This window comes from Nomascus leucogenys, chromosome 14 (genome assembly GCF_006542625.1).
Source record: "Nomascus leucogenys isolate Asia chromosome 14, Asia_NLE_v1, whole genome shotgun sequence".
NCBI lineage: Eukaryota > Metazoa > Chordata > Mammalia > Primates > Hylobatidae > Nomascus > Nomascus leucogenys.
Genome location: NC_044394.1, coordinates 87,213,253 through 87,236,416, shown reverse-complemented (window position 1 = coordinate 87,236,416; position 23,164 = coordinate 87,213,253). Strand labels below are relative to the sequence as shown.

Here is a 23,164-nt window from a genome sequence, read left to right as displayed (position 1 = left end):
AAGTGAGCAAACAAACAAACAGTTTTGCCTTAAGAAGCCAAAAAGGAAAAAAGAAAAAGAAGGAGAATACATTTCTGCCGCTGCTGGGAGCATCGTAAGAGCCACCTTGGTTGGCCACAGAAAGAAGTGCAGGGTGCCGGGCACACTGAGGCCAGGGCCTTCCCTCTGCGGCCCCGAGGACAGCTGAGAACAGGCCAACCCAAGCCGCTCAGATGCCAGCGACGTGCTGGCACAGTGCTGGCTCTGTTGTGAATGAGTCCTCAGTCCCTGCAGAAGCTCGGTGAAGTCGGATGGTCACTAACCCGATTTTACAGGTGAAGAGGGTGAGGCTCGGCCAATTAGCAAGTGGGGAACCAGGAGGTGGCCCCAGCTCTGAACCCCCACCTGCCACACTGCCATGGGGACCCAAGGGTCTCCCGTTTATGAGCTCAGCCTTCCGAAGGCGAGGTGGAAGTGAAGGACTGCAAACCCCGAGTTAAACCCTCTGACTTCTCTCCACCTCTCTCGTGTCTTCTTCCTCTGGCCTTCAGACCCTCAAGCCGATGAAACGCACCAGGACCTTGGCTTCCCGAGGCGGCCTCCCCTCACCCCGACACGGGAGCTGACATTGTGCATTCCATTCAGAGCTCCCTTTGTTCAGGCCACATAGAAACCAGAGCTGCTCGTCAGAGAAAAGCTCCATCCCATAATAAACAGCATGAACTATTTATAACCCTGAAAACATCTTTATTATTATTTTTCTTCCCTCCAGAAACAATCTCACACAATCCTGTTAAGTACACACCACGGAGGACTGGAGGGCCGCGGGCCGGGGCTGCTTCCCCTGGCCCTGCCCAGCGAACAGATGGCAGCGTGGGCGTTAGGTACCAGCCTCCTGGCAATCCGAACATCTGTTCCCGTTAGAAAATGCTAATTGCCATCAATCAGGACAGCACCTACCCACATTTACATGCAAGCACACATGCAAAAAAAAAAAAAAAAAATACATCTAAATTTCTCCAAGTGCAACACTCCCTGCATGTTAATTAGCCTGAGCTTTGCCTCAGCCTCAGAGGAGCAGCCCCGCGGCCAGCTTCTGGTCTGGAGGGCTCCCATTGGGGCCTGCCCTGGACCCACAGCAAGCAGTGAGGTTAGGGTGTCACTCGGCAGGCAGCCATGCTTCAGCCCCCCACCCCACCGCCCCCCGCGGTGGCCTCTCATCCGCCCGGCAGGGAGTACGCACAGGATCACGGCCTGGGCAGTGCAGGCCTCCTAGACAGAATGCCTCCCTAGCCTGGATGTTTCTCGCTATGCCTCCGCAAAGCCACTCCTCCTGCTCCATCTGTCCCCGATGTCTGCACCCATTCCCCTCTCCCTGAGCAAAGCTTCTGGGCATCCCCATGGCCCTCAGGAACAACCCAGCTGGATCTCAGCCCAGAGCTCGTCTCCATATCCACATCCAAGGGCTGGCCCATGAGGCTCCCTCTGCCCAAAGTGCATGTGTGGAGACACCTGGCAGCTCCAAGCCAAGGTCCCAGACCTGGCCTTCTCTGGGTGTTTTCTACCCCGTGGGGCTGGGGACAAGACCTCTCCAGCATGTCAGGTAGGACTGGGCCCCAGGGGCCTCCTCCCTCCTCTGGCCTGGAAGCCCTGGGCTTGTGAGGCCACGCACCCTCTCCTGGATTGTTCTCTGGTTGAGCATCACACAGCCACCGGCCTCGGTGAACAGGAAGCATCCTGGGGGGCAGGGGGTGAGCACAGGCAGTGGAAAGGAAGCAAGGCTGCCCCAGACAGGTGGGTGACCCAGGAGGGAGAAGGGCAGCACCTGCTAGTGCTTGCCCCTTGGGGAGCCGAGGGCAGAACCTCCCTCCTTCCTCGCCTGGCTTTCTGCAGAGCCCGTGCCCTCCCCAAGGAGCACAGACCCAGGCTACTCCCTGGGACCTTGGGAGGGTCACCTGCAGCCCTTCTGGAGACAACAGGGACCAATAACACACCACAGTGACCTCAGGCCATGTGTGCCATTGGAGGACCCTCTGCATTTCCAGAAAGTGAGCTGGAAACATTGGCCTATTATATAATGAAAGTCCCCCACACACGCCCTCCCCAAGAGAAAGCGATTTTGCTAATTTTTCTCCTGGGCGGCAGGCGCCGTTGCCAGCCTTGGTTGCTATGGGGCCCAGTGACTGGTTTGAGTGGTAAACTCAGGGGATTGGAGGAGAGGTTTCCATGGGGAGCCACAGAGTGCAGCCGATGAGAGGCCACAGGTCCCCCCACCTGGGGCAGCCCACACGACCAGGTGTGAAGAGGGCCTCCTGGACCCAGACCTGGCAGGTGACCCCATAACAGGCATGAGCCATCTCCATGACATCATAACAGGGTCTTTTAATGGGGACATCCCTGTCTGTGAACCAGGTACAGGCTTCCTATGTGCACATGTGTGACACGTGCCATATACATGCACTGCACACGTCTAGATAAGGTGCAGAGCTGGCACTGCCACGGGCATGTGTTATGGCCTCATCGAGATGGCTCAGGACTGCGGTGGCATCACCTGCCAGGTCTGGGTCCAGGAAGCCCTGCTCACACCTGGTGGCGTGGGTTGCTACAGATGGGGGGGTCTTAGGGCCTCTCACCAGCCACACTGTGCTGCTTCCCATGGAAACCTCTCCTCTGATTCTTGAGAGAGGCTGGTGTGTGGCTTAGGTCCCCAGAGTAGCGTGCCTTCCTCAGAGATTTCAGGGGATGAGTGGTAAATAAAGAAGTGGGTGGAGATGGGGGCAGAGTGGGGAGGCGGGAGAGAGGGTGGAAAAACTCAAACTTGCTTCGAAATTTCTTTTAAATTTTGCCTTAAGACGATCCCCCTCTTGGTGCCAGGTAAACTCATGTGGATGTTGAGGACGTGAGGCCACCTGATGTCCCGGGGGCATGTCCCAGCTGTGCACCTGTGGCCAGCACTCCTGGGCCACCCCCTGCTCTGCCTGCCTGACAAAGAGGCTTACCCCCACCAGCAGCTCCACTCCTGAACTTCCTAACTGCAGAGGGTGGAGGGCAGCACCTGCTCCGTGGGGCTCAGGCCCTCCGGCTCCCATCCATGAGTGCCAGGGTCCCTGGAACATGTGCCCCACCTGTCTCCCGCCAGGATCCAGGAGTGGGCACCTTTCCCCCCCGAGCTGCACTCTCCCTGGGCTCACTGTGATCTTTGTTTGGAATCACAGTGTTTCTCTCTGCTATGGGCCTTTGAGTCCTCCCAGGAAGGGACCTTGAGCAAGGTCTCTGGGAAGTTGGCCTCCTCCTCTGCTTGCCCCCTCCCACCACGCCCTCTGACCCTCTGATTTCTCTGTGGCTCCTGAGCATGGCCTGTCTCCCTGCAAGGTGCCACAGATATGAGAATCCAGGAGACGGTTCTTCTCCAACACCCGAGGCAGACGTCGTGCCTCCTCCCTGCCTCTCACTTCCCACTTTGCAGCTTTACTGCCCGCATTGTTTTGTTCCCTGAGCCCTAGGAGCTGAGAGAGGCTCTGGGTAACCATGAAGGATGGTGGAGGCAGGAAACGTGACTTTGACCATTTGCCCTTCCCACCCTGAACCCCACACGCTAAGACCAAAGGAGGATGAAGTTTCCAAAATCAACTTCACAATAATGATAGAAATTAATGAGTTCCACATAGATAGGCAGATAGACAGGGGATGACGCATGAATAAATGGATACCTGCATAGATGGATAATAGATAGATGAGTGGATGGATAGGCAGATGGATATAGAGACATACAGATAGACAGGAAGGTAGACAGGTGATAGGTGATGGATCGATGCATAGACAGATGATGGATGGATGGACAGGTAGATAGACAGATACACAGATGGATGATTGAGCAGACAGATAATAGATCAACAAATGGATGGATAGATGGATACACACATGGATGACAGACAGGTACATACACAGACATAGGTAGATAGATTGATAGCAGATAGGCAGGCAGGCAGGCAGATAGACAGGAGGATGGATGAATGAATGGATGGATGGATAGATAGATGGATAGATAGATAGCAGATAGGCAGGCAGATAAACAGGAGGATGGATGGATGGATGGATAGAAGGATAGGAGATGGATGGATGGATGGATAGGATGGATGGATGGATGGATGGATAGCAGAATGGATGATGGATAGCAGATAGGCAGGCAGATAGGATGGATGGATAGATGGATAGATAGGAGGACAGATGGCAGATAGGCAGGCAGGCAGATAGACAGGAGGATGGATGGATGGATAGATAGATAGGAAGATAGATGGCAGATAGGCAGGCAGATAGAGACAGGAGGATGGATGGATGGATGGATGGATGGATGGATGGATGGATGGATAGCAGATAGGCAGGCAGGCAGACAGGAGGATGGATGGATAGATGGATAGATAGACAGACAGACAGATAGATAGATAGACTGATTGATTGACTGACTGACTGACTGACAGACTGACAGACAGATAGATAGATAGATGGATACACATAGATATGGATATAGCTCCTCTATAGAGGAGAAAATGTGGAAACAAAAACCCTATATTTTCCCCTACACCTTCTCCTTTATGGGTCATTCAGAAAGGTTGGTCCAGGTCTTGACATCAAGTTGGCAGCAGAGGAGCCAAGGACTCAAGCCAGATGAATTCTCACTGGTCACGAGGTGTCTGACATGTATGCTGGGCGGGCTCAAGTCCAGGTCTGTGCCCATTTCCTTGCAGCAGCACTGGAGCCCCTTGGCAGCCCATGTGGTCCTGGGAATCCCCTCCAGGCACCAGGGACCAGACCTGACCTGAAACAGGGATGTGTGTGGAGAGGACCCCACTCCACGTCAGGGCGCCTGGTCCTGCCTAATGCTCCAGCCTGGACAACTGCCCTGTGCCGACATTCTGCCATCCCTGTCCCATCCTGCAGGTAAGCAGCTGACCACCTGCTCGCACCTCGCATCTCCCTATGGCACATGCCCCGCCCCACCACCCTTTAGGTGCCACGACGAGCCTGCCGGACCAGACTCCCTCCCTCCACCCACAGCTGCACACAACCGGAATGTGGGACCGCAAAAAACAGGTTTGGCCTCCCTCATTCCACCAGGATGGGCTGATCTGAGCCAAGAGAGGGAAGGACCTCTAGTTAAATGTAATGTGAAGGGCAGCTTGCTCGCATTGACTCAGGAGAACACGCACGAAGGAGAGCACTCATGAGGGAGGGCGCGCATGGGGGAAAGCATGCACGGAGGAGAGTGTGCATAGGGGAGAACGTGCACAAGGGAGAACGTGCATGAGGGAGAACGCGCATGAGGGAGAGCACGCATGGAGACAGAAGGCCATCTCATCATCTCCAGCCCGTGGCTCCTCACCCTTAAGGAACTCCCTTAAGGAACTCCAGAAAGAAAAGGGGACAGGCGCACATCCCCGGCAGTGTGCTCCAAGGAGTGACCAAGAGCCAGGGTGAGGGTCATAGGCACGTGCGGGGCCTCCTGCAGACCACAGGCGCCTCAGAGGAGAGGCTGTCATGGGTCATCTTTGTGTCATCCTTACGTTCAGCTCCACACATACAGCCCCTGGCCCTGATCCAGACCCAAAAGGGCCCTGCGAATGTTGGAGAATGAACAGTTGTGTGCTTCAATATCACCTGAACTCAGGAGATCACTACTGGAGACACCACCGCAGCCCCAGTGGCCCACATATGTGTACCTGGGACATCATCCTGGCCCCAGTGGCCAAAATGCCATGTGTCCACTCTGCTGGACAGAGGGGAAAGAGTAAAGACTGTCAACAGCAAATCAGACAGGCTGGTGGGTGGGCTAGGGCTGGAGGGAGGGCTGTCTTCACTCAACAGCTCCCCCCGCGGCTACTGGCTCCCCGTGTGAAATGTTGCCACATTGTAAGCAGAGTCTCATAAAATTTCACAGGAAGGTGGCATTAAAATTCTTCTACTCCAAACCACCCCTCAGCACACACATGCATCTAAGGTTAGAATCCCTTCCCCAACATCCTACCACGTGCTTCTCAAGCTAGGGAACCCCCCTCAGCCGCCAAGGGTGTGCAGAGGTGAGATGAGGGTGGCTGGCCACACAGCCCACGCATGTGCCTCCTCTCACAGTATCCGTTCTAGCCAAAGTGTCTGGGGGAAGTATTACTGTCAGGTTACAGCCAGCACAAGCATATTGTGGATTCAATGTAAGATGTGCTTGAAGTTTTAAGAGAACAAATAAGACTTCAAAGAAATGTTATCCTTTCTCTGGACCCTTTCTGGCAACACACGCCCAGTCCCTCAGGGGTACAGGTTTAATATTTCCTCTCTTCTGGAGTCTTCCAGGGAAAATGTATACCTCCAGGGAAATGCTGTGTGCCTCTCTGTCATCCAAGACAAGCCACTTAATCTCCCTTTGCCTGAGCACAGCCCACTGCACGCATGTTCTAGCTCTGTGATGCACCAACACGAAAAAATAACATAACAGAACCAGCCCTTCCTTTCTATTCAGTGAAGGAGAAAAACTCAACAGAATTAACTGCTTCGTAGACAGTCAAAATAAGCTTTCTGCTGGCCTCAGTGACAATGTTTGACATCCATACTGCAAAACGGAGGTGAGTCCTGGGTCCCCGGCACTCCTCCTGCTGGAAGAGGCCAGGACACATGAAGGGTCTCTCATGGGAACCAGCCATCATGGCTCTCAGCTCATGGAAAGTGGGGTACGTGACCAGCACTGGTCAGGGTGCGACGCTTGGGGTATTCACCGGGAAATGAGGGCAAAGCATTTTGCAAAGAGCGTGCAGGGCCGGGCAAAATACTAAATAATTCAAAAATCATGATGACCTTGCCTTGGGAACTTTTGGAGCAATAGAATGGTTTAGAATAATGACCCATCCAATGACATTCTGGCTCACAGACAAGAGACAATATTCAAACGCCACCTCCGGTCACCCCAGCCTGAGGGACATTTGTTTTGGTGGCTGAGGCAGCCGTCAGTTACCCAGCACTGTGGGTACAGATGTGAGCTTTCTCAGCTACAAAGAGCACGACATAAACAAGGAAAGTGCACACTGCGTCCCCATGGCCAGGGTGTGTGCAGAGCCTGGGTGGACGCAGGCAGGTTAGCTATCCCAGCCCCATGCATCACTCCTGCATCACACCTAGCGCCCCGTGTGTGACCCGGGATCCCACCGTTCTCCAGGGTCGAGGTAGAACGCTTCAAGAGAGGCGACTAAATCTCCACCAAGCACACTATATCAAATATGTCTCAGGAAAACCCTTTATGGAAACCTACTATGTGCAGCACTGTGGGAGAAACAGGAAGTTGCAGCCTGTACCCTTAAGGAACTCCAGAAAGAAAAGGGGACAGGTGACAAGAGACACGACCAAAGAGGCAGCTCCATGCACAGATGACGACGACCACCCAGCTGCCCTCTGCAGATGCACAGGACCAGAGGGCAGGAAGGTGGGGTGGGGGTGGGCTCTGGGTCATGCCCACTTGGCCTCCATCCCAGAGAGTAGCTCCGCCAAACCTGGAATGATGAATGTGCCTGATAGGACCCATCTCAGATAAACCACAGTGGTCGTACGAGCTGGTGGCAGAGGGTTGGGAGTGGTAGTCCTTAAATTATTTTGAAATAATTTAAGAATCACAAGAAGTTGCAAAAATAGTACAGAAAATTCCCATGCACCCTTCTATTATGGACTGAATCGTGCCCTCTCAAAATTCATACATTGAAGTCCTAACCCCCAGTACATTAGATGTGACCACATTTGGAGATAGGACCATTACCAGGCCATGTGGGTGGGCCTCATCCACTCTGACCAGTGTCCTTCTAAGAGGAGAAGATTAGGACACAGACATGCACAGATCAGGGGGCAGCCACGTGAGGACATAGGGAGAAGACGACCATCTACAAGCCAAAGAGAAGCCTTCAAGGAAACCAATGCTGCCAACAGTTTGATCTTAGACTTCTGGCCTCCTGAATTTTGAGAAAATTAACCTCTGTCGTGATGAGCCCCCAGGCTGAGGGGCTTCGTCATGGTAGACCAAGCCAACCACACACCTCCTACATCTCATGACCACCCTCCATTCTCAAGCGAGGACACTGCCCTAGGTCTGTTGGTCAGTGGCAGAGCTTATTCAAACGTGACGAGTTCTGTGATCTGACCTGTGCGGCCTCTATACCGGCACTTCTCAAACCGTCTGTGGTGAAGGACTCATTAGTTTATTTCCAATTCATTCTGGACCTACATTTTTGTTTCTTTGTTTTGTTTTTTGAGACAAGGTCTCACTATGCTGCCCAGCAGATCTCAAACACTGGGGCTGAACCAATCCTCTCACCTCAGCCTCCTGAGTAGTTGAAATGACAAGCCCTTACTTTTGATTTTTAGAAAATCTATAAAAATAGAATCATTACAAAAATGGAATAAAGAAGGCATACAAAACACAAAGCCCAGGTTCTTATGATTAGATTCGTCAGACCTAAAATGACTTCTTCAAATGACTAAAAGATTCTAAATGCTTAATTTCAGCTTCTGTATTCAGTTGCAGGGATCAGGAACAGCAGCTCACGGGCTGGCATCCGTCCACAGACCTCACTTTGAGTAGCTGGGATATGGGTCATGTGAGACGTGTCCTGAGCCTGTTGCTAGGGAGCTGCTGTGGGTTCGAATTCTGAATGGCCCTGGGCTGGCCATTTATCTGCAGCTCAGCTTCCTCACAGAGCCCAGGTTGGAACTGTCGTGAGGATTCACGATGATTCATATAAATTTTGGGACGAGAACCTCGGGTGAGATAACCTGCTCACACGTATCATTCAGGGACGTCAGCCCGATGGATTTCCAGGCCTTGCACAGCGTTGCAGACACTCCAGGCACACAGATGCCTCCCACATGAAGTTGTGTTACGAGTGCATTATTTGATCTTTGTTGAACTTGGGTTTATCTTTGCTTGCTTTCAGGCCCTCCCATAATGTTGACATCCTGATGAAGCCCCGTTGGTGACTGCAGGTGGCCACACCCTGCAAGCTCCCTGTAATTCCAGCCATTACTCAGCAACGCTCAGCAATGCAAGGTCACTCAGAAACACCATCTGTCCAAGCTGTGTCTCCCCTCCCACCCCAAAGGAAAAAAGAAAAATTATTCTGTTCCGCCTCCATTTTTCTCCTCCTCCTCCTAAAAGCACACACACACTCACACACACACACGCAGAACTAAAGTTAGGCTTGCCTTGACCTCTACTTCTAAATTAATTTTCCTTCCTCAGGCATCTGCTGACGCTCCTTTTCTGTTCTTTCCCCCACAGAACACAGATGTCTTTGAAAGCATCAAGCCTGCAAACACTTTGTGTATCCTTGCAAATCGGGTAAAAGAATAATTTTCTCCCAATCCATACAAATCCTCACTCATCCATTCACCTTTGCCATGGAATTCACCAGCAACCCCCTCTGAGGAATGTACGTGTCAATGCAGAAAAAAAATGAAGAAATTCAAGGGGCCTCACCCCCAGGTCCCATCTAAGAATGAGGCCAGCAAGAACGACTTAGGCTCTTGGACGCCGTTGACTCAGGTCCCTGGTGGCCCTTGATCATTTTGAATCTAAAACGAATGGATTTGTACAGATCCATGCAGACCCTTCTCATGTTTCTCCATGCAGAATATCTCTGTGACGACGCAGTCACAAGTTCTGCACAGTTACTTCTGTGTGACGGGGTCTGTTTGGATCATGCTTGCACAGGTGTCGACATACCATCCTGGAACACGAGGACTAACCCTCCCTCCCCTCAACGGATGGCGACAATCATTTATTGGCTTTCACTGAAGACACAGCCCTTATCGCTGGGGAACTCAGCATCTCTGAGGAGGGTGGGCTGTGAATGCAGAGGGAAGACAGGGAGCAAAGTCTGTGCAGGTCACCTCACTCACATTTGACTTTTGTACCCATGAACTTCAGTGCAGCATGTACCCAGGATCTATTTTCTGCCTCCATTTCCCCTCATTCCCTGGTGACATTAGTTCCTTTTCCTAAAGTCCTCATGGGTCTCCCCCAGCCCTGGACTCTTACCTCCACCATCACCACCTGACTCAGTCCCTGCTGCACGCCCACTGGCCTGCCTCACCACCAGAGCCCCACGCATCACTAACTTCAGCACCCGTGCCCACCCAAAACTGTGTCCACATCCCTGTCTCCCCAGAGGTCTCTTTTTCCCTCTGCTTCTCGGGCCTGGCTCCGACCTTTCTTTCCAATCCATTCCTTCCACACCTCAAGAGCCCCCTGGAGAGACCTCACAGGCTCCCCTCTCCTGGCCCAGCTCTACAACGCCTCCCTCTCCCACAGGCAGAGCAAGACTCCGGTTTCTCTCTCCTGTGACAAAAGTGTGCGCCCAAAACTTGCAGCACGAACTGTTTATTTTTAGGTTTAGATTTGGGGTCTGGCTTTTTAATTCTTAGTTTGTTCTCAAGTCCGATCTCAGCAGTGGGAGGTGGGAAGTGGGTGGGGGACAGACAAGGATCTCAGCCCATCGCACCAGGTGCCTTCCTCTCCTCTAGGTCTGTGGACGGCCTTCTGACCTGGGGTCCTGCGGTTCTTCCGATGTCTACTCTTACAGCTCCAGTCATTCTGGGCTTGGTTTTACTGCTCAGCCTGTACACCTTCCTATCATTGTCTTAAAATCAGCCAAGGGATGGTTCTTTTCCAGAGCATCTCAGTGTCTGGGTGAGATCAAGGCCGTGAGGGTCAGGGGACACCTCGGGATGAGTCGTGGGCTGTAGAGTCATAGTGCCTGGGCTCATCTTCCTCCTTGGCAGCCTTGGAGGATACAGTGGGTGGAATCGTGTCCCCCCAAAACATGTTCCAGCCCTAACCTCCAGGACCTAGGAATGTGGCCTTAGTTGGAAATAAGGTCTTTGCAGATGTGATCAAGTTAAGAGGTGGGCCCCAATCCAATGACTGGTGTCCTTAGAAGATGAGGGAAATGAGAACACATACGCGCATGCACACACATGCACGCACGCATGTATACGCACACAAATGCACACACACACGGCAAGGTCATGTGCGACAGACAGGAAGACAGGCACGGGGGTGGGGTTGCCTCGTGATGATGGAGGCAGAGACTGGACTGACGGTGCGTCTATAAGCCAAGGCCCACAGAGGATGGCCAGTGGCCTCCAGAGCCAGGAGAAAGGCCTCCATGCGCCGGGACGGATTCTCCCTGAGAAGCAACCCCACTGCCACCCTGATTTTGGATCCTGGCCTCCAGGACTTGGCGAGAATGAAGAGCTATCGTGAGAAGCCACCCAGTCCGTGGCGTTCTGTGATGGCAGTCACAGGACACTGACCCAGATGATCTGAATTTCCAGCCCCACTGGCCAGGCTGACTGTCCTGGGGGCTGCACCTGACACCCTGTGCTCTGGGGGCCACCGGCACCGTGGGGGCCAGGCCCTGCTGGCTCCACTCCTTGGATTATTTCCATCTGGGGAGCAGTGGCAGGGCCCTCCCTTCCTGCTCCAGCGCTGGAATTACATCTGGAAGCTCTTCTCACCCTTAATTGTTCTTAATGCTTTAACACACGGAGTGACTAATGGGCTCTAATTGGGAGCGGTGTCCTGGGGAACTCGCCCACAGCGCCCTCTGCGACCCGCCCAGCCTCCTCCACTGCTCACTCACAGAGCTCAAAAGTCACCAAGGAAAAATATTGGCCCATTTATCTATTTTTTAAAAAATGTCACATCAGTGCCAAAAAGCAGTTTTATCCTTCAGCCAACAAGTATAGGGCAAAGAAAAGGATAGAGGCAAAGCCAAAAGCAGATGGGACAAAATATCACAAATGCCACTGAGGTCTGTGACATCTGTCTAGAGACAAAGAGTTCTTGGAGGCAAACCCACTCCAGTCAGTTCAGGGGGTGTGAAGGATTCCAGCCACACATTTGCCCTTGAAGGGGAAAGGAGAGAGGGGACAAGGCATCTCTGATGTCTTCTCATCTCCTCTCCGACCCCTGTGAGGGGTAAGTGGTGACTGCCAAATCACCAGAACTGCAGAGAAAGAACAAGATGATAGAGAGGATAGGCAGAGGCAGGGTGGCAGAATTAGGGGCTCTGGAAGAGAAAGTGCAGAAAAGCCTGAAGTGCACACAATTCCTCAATGGGGTTAGGGGGACAGACAGAGACAGACAGAGACAGAGAAGGAGGAAGAGGAAGAGGAATGAGAAAGGAAAAAAGTAGGGGGAGAGAAAAAAGAAGGAAGAGGAGAAAGAGGAAAAGGAGACAGAAGAGGGAGAAGAAGAAAAGGAGGAGGGGGAAGGTGCTCACCCTGTAACCCCAGCACTTTGGGAGGCCGAGGTGGGTGGATCACTTGAGGTCAGGAGTTCAAGACCAGCCTGGCCAACATGGTGAAACCCTGTCTCTACTAAAAATACAAAAATTAGCCAGGCATCGTGGTGGGCGCCTGTAATCCCAGTTACTCAGGAGGTTGAGGCAGGAGAATCTCTTGAACCCAAGAGGTAGAGGTTGCAGTGAGCTGAGATTGCACCACTGCACTCCAGCCTGGGCGACAGAGCAAGGCTCCATCTCAAAAAAAATAAATAAATTCAAATAAATTTAAAAAAAAAAAAAGAGGGTGTGGTGGCTCACACCTGTAATCCCAGCACTTTGGGAGGCCAAGGCAGGCAGGTCATGAGGTCAGGAGATTGAGACCCTCCTGGCTAACACAGTGAAACCCTGTCCCTACTAAAAACACAAAACATTAGCCGGACGTGGTGGTGGGTGCCTGTAGTCCCAGCTACTTGGGAGGCTGAGGCAGGAGAATGGCGTGAACCTGGGAGGAGGAGCTTGCAGTGAGCGGAGATCGCCCTGTTGCACTTCAGCCTGGGCAAGAGAGCAAGATTCCATCACAAAAAAAAAAAAAAAAAAAAAAAAAAAAAAAAGGAGGAGGAAGAAAGGGTGAAAAAGAAGCAATGGAGTGGGGCCCCAGGTCCTTGTCTCATGTCCTCTTTCTCACAGGGACATCCTCAGAGCTTGCTCTGGTGGTGAACAAGCAAAGGGGCAGGGTGGCAGAATTAGGCAGGATCAGAATGAGGGACTGAAGTGGCTGAGCTTGGCACCCTTCCTAAATATTTTCGAAACACATTTATCAATAGAAAAGGAATCACGGAAGTTTTTAGGACCCACGTCTCCAAAGACTGGCTCAAACTAAAGTCTTCTCATTAAAATATTGGATCCAAGAAGGAAATAAGATGTCCCTGCAGGAAGGAGAGACCCCAGCAACGTCCTTCAGCTGGGCACCGCCTGTTCCACCCGGGAATACCTAGGACGAGCTCCTGCGGCAGGAATGCATTCACTGCAAGCCTGGGAGCAACGTCCCATCCGCTTCTGGTGTAACTAGACGAAGCCATGGTCTCCCTCTCCCCGCCGCCAAGCGACGCTCATGTGCTCCAGGAAGCCCCGCGCACGTTCCCAGGGCTGATGCGGGCAGCCTGTGTCTCGGCTCGGCCCTCAAGGGTGCCATGCTCCCCCTGTGATGGATTCCAGTTTAACAGCGTTTAAAAACAAGCAGACAAGAGACGGGCATGATGGATGAGTGCGGGAAGCACGCTCATTCGGAGATGATTTATGGGAAGTCATGTGTCGCCGCTCATGGGTGCATCCCCAAGGGTGGGGGCCGGGGTGGATGGATGAGTTTGGATAGTGTAAGCTGCACTACCACGGCAGGCTCACACTCAGCCCCACGGCGCGCACGGCAGCCCCCGCTCCCATCTCATGCTGTCTGCATCAGGGCAGAAGACTTTATCTCTCAGCTCCGGAACAAAGATGCTCCCCCATCCCCAAAAACATCTAGAGAAGAGACAACCGTCCACATTCCTTGGCTCCTCTGAGTGACCCACCCCATCAACGAACAACAATGTGGTTTAGGAAAATTCAGATTATCCCATGAGAGGGGCGAAGGGGAGGGGAAAGGGAGGGAAAGGTCAGGGTTGGAGGAGCAGACGACCCTTCTCTGGAGTTTTTGCTCAGGCCCATCTTTTCCCTGTGGACCCGAAAGACCCATCTGTCCCAGGCCTCAGCCACTGCATGTAACAGACAAATCTCGTTTTGCAGAAGATTAATTTCCATCCATGTTTTTAATAAGGACTTAGAATTTACTATACAGTAAAACCCAAATGGAATCCATATTTAAAGGGATGAGCTTTAAAATGGGATCTAATTGACAGGACCCTTTCCAAGGCAGAGGCAATGAACCAGGGCTGAGGCAATGTCCTAGGAGGAAACTGCTTCCTCCCCACACTCTCCTTTGAAGCAAGGACTCGCCTGCAGTGATGGGGAGTCTCGCTCGAAGGCCTCCTTGCCAAGGCCATTCCTGAATCAGAAAGGCCAGCCCGCCTCACTCGGGCAAAAGCTCCTGCAGGCTTTTCCCTGCCTGGGTTTCTCCATTGCTGATCTCCAAGTCCCTCTTAGGAAGCCCCTTCCTCTAGTCACATTCCTTTGGGCCATGGACGGCCTCCACATGCCAGAGCTCTGGTAGCCCAAGGGGTGGTTTTGGCGGCCCCTTCTCTGAAGCCCATATCCAGGCCGCAGGGAGAACCCAGGAGCTCACGAGGCAGGAGGGTGTCTGCAGGCACACCTGACTTCAGATGCATGTACCTGGCCCTCTTCCTTCAGACACCCACCACCCACCATCCTGAAGGTGAATTAAAGACAGGCAGAGATTCAAAGCCACACGCAGGCCTCAGACCGCATTGCTCCTTGCTCAGACGGGCTTCCTCTCAGAGGGGCTTCCTTCTCTCCCCTTGACCTCACCCTTTTAGAAAAGGAAGATTCCTTTTGAAATGCAGATTCCTCACTTCACAATTCAGAGCACACCTTTGGAATCAACAAAGGGCTGGACAGTGAACACACTGAGGGAAGCAGCTCAGGTCCAAAAGAGCTTGTGGGGTGACCCCACCAACCCCTGGACTTCCCAGACCCTCCCTCGGGGGTGGGCTGGTCTTGCGCTTTCACTGTTGATGACCCCGAGGATTTACCTATTTGGGGGACACAGGTTCTCAGACCCACAGAAAGGTGAGGCTGGGCCCTGCAAGCTCCTTCTTGGAGGCAGCAGGAAGTGGCATTTTCAGAGGAGCATGGGAGATGGTGCTACTGTCACGGCCTGCAGGATGTCGGTACGTCAGGGCCCTCCCCTAGAGACAGAGCTGCACGCATCTTCTTGGAACTAGGCGTCTGAGGTTCCAGAGACAGAGCATGATCTCAGGGAGTCTCTCGTCCTGCACTGAGGCCAGCCCCAAACCTCATGTCCAATATACATTTTCTCAGACAGCCTGCAAGAGTGGTGATCTTGGCATAGAATGACCTGACCAGGAGCCGTAGCGGATGGCACACCAGCGCTACCTTCACAGCGACACTGCAGGGAGCCCCAGGGCAGAAAGAGCCAGAAAGAGCAGTGGGATTCCTGCCCTCTAAACAGTCACATTGCTGCTTCTCTGCCCCATACAGGCTGGGGTGTATGGCCTTCCTATCTGGGCTCCCCGAGGGGGCCCCTGATGGTTTACAGAATGGGGTGATAGCCGTTTCAGCAAAGAAGGGGAGTTGTTTAAGGGCTTATCTCAGACATGGGCCCAGATCCACCACTCCTCTCCTCCTGGGTGCATGGCAGAGCCAGTGCTCCCAGGGATAGAGTGGGACAGTGGGCTCATCAGCTGTCGCTTGCTTCCACTCTGTCCCCCTCACAGAAGGCAGCGACATCTTTGTACGTCTCAGGCCATTCAATCCCTCACTCAGAGCCCTGCAGTGGCTCCCACCACCCTTAAGACAAAATCCAAAATACTCAGTCCCAACCTAAAGGCCTCTGCATCCAGCCCTGGACCCTCTTCGTCATCTCCTTCCCCCACCTGCACAGCCCCCGGACCCCGGGACGCCAGCCCCTCCTGCTACTTCTCCAGCATGCCCACACATTGCTGCCTCGGCGCCTTGGCACTGGCCATTCCCTCTGTCTGGAACGCTCTCCCCTCAGACATCCTGGGGTCCTCCCTCCCTTCCTTCTGTCTTGGCTCACAACATCAGCACTGGGGCCTGCCCTTCTGTCCTGTGCAACCGCAGCCCCCACCATTCCCCACGGTCTTAACGTACTGCATTTATCTTCATAGCGTTATGGCGCCTGATATACATTTATTCTCCATGTCCCTGCTAAAATATAAACGCCATGAAGGCTAGAACTTGACCTCGTCTCCACTGCGTCTCCAGCACTCCAAACAGGGCTCAGCACATTGGGGGCTCAAGGCTGTGGAATAAATAATGCAGGATAGCCTGGATCGATGAGTCACGGCAAGAAGACCCCAGGGAGCCCTGGAGCAGAGAAGAGCACCCATGCTCTTCACCAGAGAGAAGCAAGCAGTGCATGCCTGGAGATGCATCCAGACTGTGCATAGAGATTTCCAATTCTGCGAGCTCTGGAAAGGGCATCTTTTGATGGGTATTGGAGAGACCAGCCTGTGTCCGGGCCTCTGGTCTTTCTGTCCAGGGTTCTTGTTGGTATCATCTGCTCAGCCCAGAGTGGGTCATCATGCAAAGCCTGCCTACAAGCTTCAGGGCTCCAGTCCTCCCTGCCTGGGGGTCACTGACTCACAGCTTTGCGTTGTCTATCAGCAGGGAATGGAGCTGCACTGAACCTCACGGGGGTTTAAGAAAGAATTCACCTGATGTCTGTCCTGGTTCCTGGGAGGTGATCTCTAAAACCTCTGGAGTTTCCAAGGGACAGGAGTGTCTTCTGTTATTCATAACAAGCCACTCCTGGCCACACCTGACCGTGTGCTGACCTGGCAACTCACGGGGACCCTTAGGAAGCTACAAGCATGAGGCTGGCCGTGCACATGATTAGAGGGTTGGAAATTGCTCTCCCCACCTCAGGGGAGCAGAGAGGGCTGGAGACAGCTCAGTCACATGGTTCGGGAAGCTTTCCGTTGGTGAACTTGTGGGCGAATCAGCAGGGTGGTGCATCCTAACTCCACGGGGAATGGGTGTGGATGCTCCGACCTCGACCTATGTATATCATACAACTGTCATACAAGTGTCATTTTTAGTGCAGTGCTTTTTTGTTGTTGTGGTTCTGTGAATTGTAGCAAATTATCAAAACTGAGGGGTCCTGGGAACCTCTGAATTTGCCACTGGTCACAAGTGCAGGTGGCCCTGGCAGCTTGCATTTGAAGTGAGAGCTGTCTTACAGAGCGCTTGGCCCAAACCCTGTGGAGTCTGACGCTGACTCTGGCGGTTAGTGTCAGAGCTGAACGGCAGTCACCCTCTCGGGGTGGGAACGGAGCCATCATGCCGTCCCCTCTAGAGCCACACGAAGGCTTCATGGCCCTCCCTGAGCTGCAGAGCCATCTGGGCAGCAGAATACGAACCGTGCATGGGAGGGTCAGGCCCTGACCTTGGACTCTATGGCATCTTTGCTGACACCAGACAGCGGACCCCACGCCCTGCCCACCCTCCTTCCAGGACTAACTGCCCCGAGGCCAGGCTGATGGGCTTCGGGATACGAAGAGCGGTCACTCCTTAAAAATTCTACCCCATACCTTCCTGGGCATCCGTCGATGCTCCCCCTCCTACTCCACAAAGATACCATGACCTGAAAGCTAGCGAGCGCACAGAACGCCCCTACCCCGCAACCCTTGCTGGAAAATCAAATCGCCGCATTAAAACCTATTTCCTCCACAAATGCAAACTCTGGGGATGGGCGTGGTGGACAGGTGGGGCCGCCTTACCTGGTAGTGGGAGGTGAGGTCTGCTTTGCTGTGTGGGGAGGCCCCAGTGGGGCTCCTTCTGGACCGTCCTTGGCAAGGAGGGGGCTGCTGGGGAGGAGCAGCGACCACAGAAGACTGTTAGCTTCTCAGAGACAGAATTTCAACCTGCAGGGGGAGAAAAGCAAGTAAAAAAATTGCCTTTGAAGAAAACATCTTCCTTTTGATCTAAAACAAACATTTGGTGTTAATAAACAAGGGAGGGGGAAGCTTCAAAGCCAACTGTTTGCCACCAGGGATTGAGGGATTGGCACCCTCCAAAGGGCACTTTGCTTTTTATGCCCCAGGGGAGTAAAAGGAAACTTGCAGAAAACACATCATTAGGACCCTATTGCCAAACAGCCACCGTGCAGTCCATCCCAGGGTCCGCCCCTCTCCCAGCCCACTTGCAATGATCCCCCAATCCCAGCGACTCTTCCACCCCACCACGCTGGCCCCTCCCCATCGCCTTTCCCACTGCCACCTGCTCTTGCTTCCTCCCCCATCCAGCCTAGATTCCAGGACCCACCACTGTCTGCACTCCCCCAGCTACTTTGTCCCTCTCTTTTAAAAATATTCATCAGATGATGTCACTGTCCTGATCTGGTGACACAGCCTTCCACTGGTATCCTGTGTCATTTGGAAGAAACACTTAAAGTTGCTTCAGTGGCCTGCAAGCCAGGTGAATCTGGCTTCTATGATTTGGGGACTTCTTAAGATAATAACACGCAAGGTCTCATATGGGGGCCGTGCGCTCGTAGATAGCTTCACGGTCAACCCCCTTTGCCTTTGGGGCTCTCGGCAGTCTGGCCCCGTCTCCTAGTATACTCCCTCTCTCCCCTGCAGCCCCACTGGCTTCCTGGTCATCCCTCCACACAGGCGCTTGCCTCCCTGACCCCACCCCTGCACCACACCTTTGCACGTCTACTGCATGGAATGCTTTCCCTGCACAATTGTAGGGCTCCCTCCCTCCCACCTCCCTCCCTGCCTGCCTACCTGCCTCCCTCCCTCCCTCCCTCTCTCCCTGCCTGCCTCCCTCCCTCCCTGCCTGCCTACCTGCCTACCTCCCTCCCTCCCTCCCTGCCTGCCTACCTGCCTCGGAGCTGTACACATATGGCACCTTTCCAAGGCCATCCAGGAACAGAACACCCCATCGAAATAACCAGCATCCCTATGGCATTTCCTTCTCCTTTTCCTCACAAATTTCCCCCCAAGGACTTAGCACATCTGGCTTCATGTGGATGTGCTGGGATCCCACCATCCCACTTTGCCCCCACTGGAATGCAGGCTCCCTGAGGGCAGGCATTCACATCTGCTGGATTTAGTGCTAAATCCCCAGCGCCCAGGATATTCCTGGCACATAGCTGGGGCTTGCTCCATATTTTTCTGAGTGGATAACTAAATGAATGAATGAACCCCCAAAAGTTACTCCCCCATTAATACTGCTGGGTTTCTTTAGAATCATATCCCACTATCACGCTGGAGAGCAGGAATTCCTGGGAAATGGAGGGGACTGTTTGTTTAGTTGGTGAGGGCTGGCAGGGGGTAGACCCGAGCCTGGGAAGTCTTGTTTGCTTAATTTACTCCAACCCAAACAGTGTATGTGTGCCGTCAGCCAGACGGGACACAAAAACGGTTTAGGAGATTCACTCTGATTAGCCCGAGAGACTGTCTTTGGGATAGAGTCATGAGATCAGGGTGGCCAGGGAGTGGCTGAGCTGTGTCTCCCTGAATCGCCACCACTAGCACCACCCAGAAATTTCACAACGGGGTTTTAAACAGCAACACACAACAATAATAAATCTACCAGTTTGTTTCTTTTCCTAAAATCCAGTCACTGAACAGTACCACCCCCATACCGAAGAACTGAAGAGCAGAACCAGCATCACAGATTGCCCAGCAACCCCGGAGCAATGCCTGGGGAACATCTGCCCTTTCAGGGACCATCGGTGCAGAGCCCAGTGCCCACTGCTGGGTGTGGGAGCCACTTTTCAATGGCAAAAGTGTAAGTAATAGGAACAGTTCCACGGACGAAATGCAGCCAGGGAGGTGGCTGGGAGAGGGCCTGGGTGCAGGGAACCTGAGCAGAGGTAGACGACTCAGGTGGAGGTGGAAGGCAGCCCAGGTTGGGTGGGAAGGGGCTCCAGAGAAGGGCCCGGCCTGGTGGGGAAAGAAAGCAGACGGCAGGCTTCTCTGCGACCCAAGTGCTTGATTCTCAGCAGGAGCACAAAAGGCAAGGGCTGGAACTCACACTGCACCAGGCCCTGGGCAGGGAAGTCCATGGGGAACTGAAGATCTGCGCCTGGCCTCCTCTGAGCCTGCTGTCCACACCCCCACAGCCCCAGCTTCCAGCTGCTCCAATGACTGGAGGAGCAGAAGCTTCTGTAAGCCCTCAAGTCTCCCCTGGTCCCGTTGGGGCTTTCAGGGAGATAATAGGATACGCTTCTGGTCCTGCAGGCGATTCCCAAGCATTTGCTTTAACTCTCAATGTCACCTCCTCCCCAGACAGGGCTCCCAGAGCCAGGATGGAGGCAGGTGGTCCAGGGAGACTCCTGCCCCGCTGCTCTCTCCCACCAGCCCCAAAGCAGAGGCGGCCCAGGGCCTGGGCGAGAGGAGAGCCTGGGGAGAGGCGGGCTGTCTGCGGAGGCTGTCACCCTTCCTGACTTGTCAGTTCTCTTGCCTTTGAGGCAGATGGAGCCGCCCTTCCCAGAGCAGTCCCGGCAGGGGAGGCACCCACAGGAAGGAATGGAAACAGTCCATCCCTGGGGATCCCGAGTCATCCCCCCGGGGCCACATGGACACCGATGCTGCCAGCCTGGCAGCCAGTCCAGGACCAGGGAAACTAAACCCTTGAAGGAGATGGGGAGGAATTAGAGGGAGCAAAGACAGCGTCAGGAGATGTGATGAAGGAACTCAAGAGAAGCTCCAACCCCCCTGCTCCCCTCCCCAGCACAGAGATCTTTATGTGTCATGCCTGAAACCCAGGCCACCTTCTCTAGGTGCTGCTCTTGCTTCCTCCCCCATCCAGCCTAGATTCCACATCCCCCCAGAGGCCGATCTGAAGGCGGTGCCCCCGGAAGCCCCACACCTCTCCACTGCACCTTGCAACCCAAGCTCACAGGAGGTTATTTCATTTTCATTTTAACTAGTCGTGCCCAGCCCCGCCTGCAGACGCCGGCTTAGAGGATGGAGACACGAGCGATCCACAGGCCGCCGAGTCCGGAGGGCAGGGACCCACCTCAGCGCAGCCACCCCTGCCTGGGCTTGAGCCTCCTTGGCGTTGCGGTAGGCAAGTTCTGTGCGCCCCGCACCCCTCCTCTGCCGCCGGCTGGGTAAAGGCGCTGTGTCCCAGCCCCACCGATAGGCCCAGACTGGTTTTGTTTTCCTCGACCCGAGCTGAGTGGGAGATAACAACTTGTCCCCGATTGTAATGGCATGTTTTTCCCCACTCCGCAGTGGGAAACACCATCCATCACCCATAGCGCAGAACACAGGCGCTCCTGCGCCCCACGCCCCACCCTTGGTGCCACGGGGTTTAGGGGACCTCAGGGCTCGCCCCAGACTCTCGGCTGGCAGAAGGAGCGGAACCGCGGTGGGAGGCAAAAGGCCCAGTGACCAAGTACCCTTGACGGCTCTCGAGGCCCCACAGCCCAGCAGGGGTGGGAGCGTAGTCGGGGGCTGGGCTGGGCTGCAGGTGGCTTCACAGGGAGAGCCCACGCAGTGGCAGGGACCAGGGTGGGTGGGGCCTGGTCGAGGCCACAGCCTGCCATTCCCCCACTTGCTGGGGACAAAAGGGTCCAGTCTGTCTCGGGAGCTAGCTGCGTCCTCCTCATTCTCTGACCCGTATTTATTGCCCCTCACCACGTGCTGAGTGCAGTGTTCAGAGCACAGCAGAGCACACAGGGACACCCCACTGTTGACCTTGAAGGGGAATAGCCTCTGCAGCCTCCTCACCTTCCCCTCTTCTGGGAGGTCAGGTGGGGAATTCTGAGATCCCATCCTGTCCCCTACACACACACACGTGTGCACACATGCTCACATATGCACATGAGCACAGATGGGCCATCCTGGACCCTACCCTCCACCTGCTTCCTCAGGATCTAATCCTCTTGCTTTAATGACAGGGCCCCCAAATAATAAAGGAGTCCAGGGAGAGGCTTAAGCATCCCCAGAAGGCTGGCTATGGGTGGCAGGGCCCCCAGATGAGCTGGGAAGCGTGAGGAGTGTCCTACAAAGGGTGAGGGCTATGCCCTGGGGCTTGGAGGGGGGCCTCAATCTCAGAGAAGGATTTTAAAGACTCCTGCGCCCCCATCTGCAGCTGGCCAAGTTTCTTCTTCCCAGCTCCCAGCCTGGCTGCTCCAGCCTGCTGCACAACCAGCCAGCACTGCTCCTGAGGCAGCACGAGACTGGGGCAGCCCCTGGTGCTCTGGCCCCAAAAGGCCCCCTCTCAGATTCTTGTCATTGGAAAGAGAAGATGGAAAAACAAACATTTGGACTGCTATAAAGTGTCTTTTACCAAAAATAAGCAGATACACAAAGGGAGAAGGAGGTAGCAGAAGGAGTGCGAGAGACGGAGGGAGGGAAGAGGAGGGAAGAAAGCCTCTGGGGATGAGGCACGTTCACCCAGCCTGGACAGGGGAAGACTGAGGAGGGCCATGGCAGAGGTGTGGCTGAGGCACACAAGGTAGCTGGAGCAGAAGCCACAGGCAGGTAGCCCAGGTGAGATGCACTGGCCAGGCAGAGAGGAAGCTAGGACGGCAGTCCCCGGGAAGGGCAGAGAAGGCAGAAGTCAGATGGCCTGCCCTGGCTGGCCCCGACGACCTTGGACTCACGAGTTGCCTTTGGTCAGAAGTGTGGACTTGTGTTGACCAAGATGCTGCAGAGGCCGGGGCGGGGGTGCCAGAAGCAACAGACAAGCACAGCTAGGAAAGAATGTGCTGAGATGGGGGAGAGGAGAGCCTGGCCGAATCACCATCCTCATCCTCGTCCTCAGCCCCCTATCAGTGTTTGCTCACCATCGTGCCCCAGCGCCTGGCCAATGCTGGCACACAGTAGGCGCTCAGCAGTTTTGGTGAAATGAATGCTGCAAAGAAGGAAGGTCAATCTGGGTGAGTGGTGTGGAGCTGGGTAACGTTTCTGATGAAAACTCCCAGCTGCAATCCCAGCACTTTGGGAGGCTGAGGCGAGTGGATCACGCGGTCAGGAGTTCGAGACCATCCCGGCTAGCACTCTGAAACCCTGTCTCTACTAAAAATACAAAAAGTTAGCCAGGCATGGTGGTGGGCGCCTGTAGTCCCAGCTGCTCAGGAGGCTGAGGCAGGAGAATGGTGTGAACCCAGGAGGCGGAGCTTGCAGCGAGCCGAGATCACACCACTGCACTCCAGCCTGGGTGACAGAGCAAGACTCCGTCTCAGAAAA

General features: G+C 54.1%; 1 protein-coding gene across 8 annotated transcripts in view; it reads right to left on the bottom strand.

Moving 5' to 3' along the window:
- The window catches only part of RBFOX3 (RNA binding fox-1 homolog 3), a 519,986-nt gene that overhangs the window by 376,068 nt on the left and 120,754 nt on the right, over positions 1-23,164 (bottom strand). For all 8 annotated transcript variants that reach the window (XM_030828188.1, XM_030828192.1, XM_030828193.1 and 5 more), the window contains exon 2: positions 17,732-17,875. The gene's annotated coding sequence lies outside the window, so the exon portion shown is untranslated. The remainder of the gene's footprint in view (positions 1-17,731; positions 17,876-23,164) is intronic.